Source organism: Nothobranchius furzeri, chromosome 17 (assembly GCF_043380555.1).
Source record: "Nothobranchius furzeri strain GRZ-AD chromosome 17, NfurGRZ-RIMD1, whole genome shotgun sequence".
NCBI classification, from domain to species: Eukaryota; Metazoa; Chordata; class Actinopteri; order Cyprinodontiformes; family Nothobranchiidae; genus Nothobranchius; species Nothobranchius furzeri.
In genome coordinates, this window is record NC_091757.1 from 23,068,616 (window position 1) to 23,074,057 (window position 5,442).

Consider the following 5,442-nt stretch of genomic DNA (forward strand, 5'->3'; position numbering starts at 1 on the left):
CTCAGATTACATTTTTTTCACATTCAGATCTTTTTAATTAATGTACAAAAAATTTCTTCAGGTTCAGATTTTTCTTTCAGCTTCAGATTTTTTTTTTCACTTTCGGATCTGTATTTTTCAGTTACAGACTTTTGGCCCTGTTTTGGCCTGGTGGTCGTGGCTACACAGAGAGGGGCGGGGAATCATGAGTGACAGCAGGCTGCTGGAGGCTGAAGACGGCCCATTTTTCATGTTGCCTTCAGGAAACCTGGGAATAAACACAATTTATCAAACACCTCCTGCACTGTATTATTTGATAATGGTTAGATAACATGTCATGCATAACTGCTTAAACTCAGTTACTAAAGCTCTTTCAATCAGTAATGTGTACAAATTACGCAGTGACTGATCAATTATGAGAAGTTTTCCCAACTACTACGTTAGAAGTAGTAGAAGTTGGGCACGGACAGACAGGGAAGTTGTCCGGGGCGGCATTTTTTCATGACACAAAAGGGACGCACAAGCGCTGAGTAAAAAAATTAAAAAGAAAGAAATCTGTGCCGCACCGAGGTTTTCTATTCTATCTGTCATATCACAGAGTCTGGATTGGAAACAACAAGTTGGCGCCCCCTGCAGCTGCAGGCGCTCCTGCTGACTGAGAGGGTTCAGGTGCACTGTGTGTGTATGAAGAAGAGGAAGGGGAGGGGCGCGGCGGGGGAATTCACCTCTGGGTCTTTCCCAAATGAAATGAGCGGGTAGGGGCTGAATCAACTGTATTAACATGGCTAAAGTCAATCACATCTTGATGTTCTTCCATTTAATACACGTTTCATTCATAATATCATAAACACAGGCCTATCATTCTTTCAGGTTTTTCTGAATTGTGTGAAATGGCCGAATAAAAAAAGGAAAAACAAAACGATTTTGTGGTCACCCACCCAGGTCAAATTGTTTAGTCCTGACTAAAGGAAACTTATTGAGTCAAGAGCCAAACAGAAGAGATGAACATGAAAAAGCTAAAACCACCAGCCGCATTGTGGGGGCCTGGGAAAGACCCAGAGGTGAATTCCCCCGCCGCACCCCTCCCCTTCCTCTTCTTCATACACACACGGTGCACCCACCTGAACCCTCTCAGTCAGCAGGAGCGCCTGCAGCTGCAGGGGGCGCCAACTTGCTGTTTCCAATCCAGACTCTGTGATATGACAGATTGAATATAAACCTCGGTGCGGCGCAGATTTCTTTCTTTTTATTTTTTTACTCAGCGCTTGTGCGTCCCTTTTGTGTCATGAAAAAATGCCGCCCCGGACAACTGCCCTGTCTGACCGTGCCTAAAACTGCTACTGATTTCACCATGAAAATTAAATAAAAAAACAGAATAGCCGAAAATGAATCTTACTTTTAACCGTAACAATAGCCACTTCGTAAATTCTTAGCATTCACAGACTGCAGTGTAACTTTTCCAAACTTAAACACTCACCTGACTGTTCGCACCAGCAGTGTTGTTGGATGACGACGCCATCGTTCCCTGAGGCACAACAGCAGCACCCACGTATGCTACTTTGAGAGCATGGGAAATGATCACTTCTCACGTAGTAGTTGGGAAAACTTCTCATAATTGATCAGTCACTGTGTAATTTGTACACATTACTGATTGAAAGAGCTTTAGTAACTGAGTTTAAGCAGTTATGCATGACATGTTATCTAACCATTATCAAATAATACAGTGCAGGAGGTGTTTGATAAATTGTGTTTATTCCCAGGTTTCCTGAAGGCAACATGAAAAATGGGCCATCTTCAGCCTCCAGCGGCCTGCTGTCACTCATGATTCCCCGCCCCTCTCTGTGTAGCCACGCCCACCAGGCCAAAACAGGGCCAAAAGTCTGTAACTGAAAAATACAGATCCGAAAGTGAAAAAAAAAATCTGAAGCTGAAAGAAAAAATCTGAACCTGAAGAATTTTTTTGTACATTAATTTAAAGGATCTGAATGTGAAAAAATTTAATCTGAGACTGAATGGATTAAAAAAAAACAATAATTAAAAAAAAATTACTGAAAATTCTTTAGTAAAGTTTACTCAGAAAAATTCTAAATAAAAATATCATTGGGGTTTCAGTTCTTACAAATATTCCAAACGTTTGATTTTATTTTAAATCCAAGTCTTTCTTTTTCAAAGTTCACTCTAAAAATGTGACTTTTGCTTTCAGTTTACATATTTTCAATTTCAAATTTTTCTTTTAACTACACAAACATTTTGGCCCTTATTTAAGCCCATATTTATGAAGCGAGCTGCTTCTTTCTCTTATTGGAGTCACTAGGATAACTCCATGTCATGCTGAATGTTTTGACTATCGCTTTGAGTTTGTTACGAACGCTCCCGCCTCTCTTCTTCTTCTTATTTGTGGTCTTATGGCACTTGGCAAACAACAGTTTGGTGCATTACCGCCACCAACTGGATTGGAGTGGAATGACCAATCACTTCCTGTTTGTGCATCGCCATCTTAATAACCCTCTTATGACCATAATTATAACAGGGCCGTCTGGTATTTTTTTATCGTAGCGATATTTTCCATAATTCCATACTTTACTATAGATCGTTGGAAAGCTGCCTTTATGAATTTTTAGGAACCGTTGGAATTATTTGAATCTGATCAACCATTCAAAAGTTATAAAACGGAGCATTTTGGACGACAAACTCAGCACGTCTCTGAATCTGTGTTGTGATTCGGTGCGCTCAAGACAGGGAATCCCGGTGGCTACCGTAATGTATTGTATATGCACGAAAAGCCCCATTTTAATTCTTTTCAGCACTTTTGGAATTTTAATGATTTCTTCAACGGTTCAGGTATTATGGTAATGAGAAGTGCGCATGTCCAATCCCGTCAGCGGCGACAGGTTGGCAATAAGTATATTGTGGCGTTAACAGAGGGGTGCCGGCGGTCAGGGCTAGGGGGCCCCAGGCGGCCGCCGACGTGTGACTAATGGTGAAACCGCCACTGGTTTCATGCACCGTTCAGGGTTTCCAAGTCCTGTTTTAGAACACAGACAACATCCCATCTGTACATCTGCGCCTCCCTCCTGATCAGCCTGACAGGCTTCATGACACAATACATGCAAGGCATGCTAAAGACAAAGCAGGCTTCTTCTGTGGTTGGATGGTATTTCAGCTCTCGTCCTGATGACTTAGGTTTGGGGTGAATTAAAGGTGAATTTATGTTCTAAACATAGATTAAATGTGTTTTAGAACATCGTGTTTTTGATGACGCCTGTTCAGAGTCATAAATCATTTATTAGCTGATAGATGAAATTCTGCATCCCTGACATAAATCTAGGGAGGACCCCCCAGACCCCAACAACTCAAAAGTATCAACATCAATTACGATAACGTTAGTACATATTATCACTACAGTACATACACAAATTAGTGACCCTCTATACCTGGAAAAAATTAATTCATTATATCATTTCTTAAATTGCATCATGTTTAAACTTTTTTGATTCTTTCCTCAAGACTATTCCATAAAATAACTCCACTAATTGAAATACACATACTTTTCAATTTTGTTTGAGCATAATTCTGATTCAAATTTAACTCCCTTCTCAACTTATATCCACATTGTCTTTCTGCAAACAGATATTTAATATTTTCAGGCAGTATTTTTTTATTTACTTTGTACATAAGTGTTGGGTAATTTCTATGTTACTCCCATATTACCTCAAAGAAATTCTAAGCACAGCCAGAGGGATTAATTTGGTCAATTGTAAACAACCCTTAAACAGACAACAAACACATACTTTGGGTGAGAGAAGAATCAATCCACACCAGTCGTGTAACCGGTTTCCTCTCACACTGAGTTGAAAACTCTGGAGAGTATTTATTTGCATCAACACACACACCCATACGTTCCTGAAAAAAAAAAACCCTCTTGGCCTTAGGAATCCACAGAAGACAAAAGGGATTCTTCAGACAAGGAGCGTCGTTCCTGCCTAAGCTCTTGGCGAGGGCAGAACCCCCTGTTTGGCTGGTTTGGCCCAAGTACCCGAAGCAAACATTCGAATGTAAATAAGCACCTCAAGCAGAAAGGAGTAGAAAGGAATTCCTGCAACCCTTTGGAGCGAGGTAACTCTGTTAGATAACCAGTTTTTACCTATCAACCCCCCCCCCCCCCCCCCCCCCGTTCAAACAGAGTTCACCTTAAATAATGACAACAATGAAGAATAACACAATCTGAGTTGATAACAAGAACATCAAACAACAATGGTTACAGAAACCGTAATTTACATCGTTGAAGTCATAATGAAACCAACTTCATCAGGCAATATATTCATCTTCTGCAAGCTCCTCTTTTTGTCTCAGGAGAGTGTATTGAACTAAGACATTCGTCATCAGTTTGCTTACCATATTCTTCACACACGGGAGCACACAGCCTAAAACTAAGCAAATCATGACCAGGATAACAATAACAGGTGCGAGAAACTTTAACACGAGCTGATACCAGTTACCAGATACCAGCTAACTCGTAAAACTCCAGGATCCGCCAGTCGATTCGTTGGATTTCAGGAAGTAGCTAGAGGGGGAAAGTTAATGTAAAATGTTAATGTACGCAGCTCTAACTGTGGCAGAGCTGAGGTCAAAGGGCTTGTCCGTGGACTGGACACTGTAGTTTGAGTAAAATAATGCCTTCGTCAGGATGGTGTTGCACTTTCGCCGAGATGAAGCAGAAAGGGCAAAAGGTCATCACAGACCCAGACTCTCTTACTTCAGCTCGAATGTTCTCGTAGGGACGCCCGTCCTCATGCGACGTGAGGCGGGGGCAGGGAGCCAATCTGCACTTTGGGCCACACCAGTTGTGTGGCAGGAGAGAGAGCCAATCTGAGCAAAAGATGTGTGCGTCAGCAGCTTTGATGATGTTACAGCAACGCGGGATCCTGTGACGGTGGGGACGGTGAGGGGATGTCTCTTTGGACAAGGAGCCATGAAACCAGACGGGAGATTTGGGGTACTGGATCTTGACATCGTTAGAGGCAGGTCGCAGCGTTTCCTCCCAACTGCTGCTGTTTCCTCTCGTTCCATCAGATGCTGAGGGGCGGTTTCAGGGCAAAGTGTGATCCCCAAACATCAGCAGCGACATGGTGGATGGGCCCTGCAAGCTTAAGGCTGACCGTTTACTTACCTGCCGTCCTCGGCGCGCCTGCATGAGGATGGTCAGTCGTAGTGGCCCTCTCAGCAGTATGCAGCAGCGGGAGGGGTAAGATGAGTGACCTTGATGCCTCATCTTGGTAGAAGCACGTGCATCCCCAATCTCCTTGGTTCCACGGTCTGTGGCGAGAAAGCACACAAGCATCTGCAAGTTCACTGTGGCTTTTTGACATCTTCAGCAACAACCATCCGATATACTTTTTGACCAGTCCAGTTTGGACCCCCAATGGGGCCGACATTTACTAGAAATTTACCATCGCAGTCCAC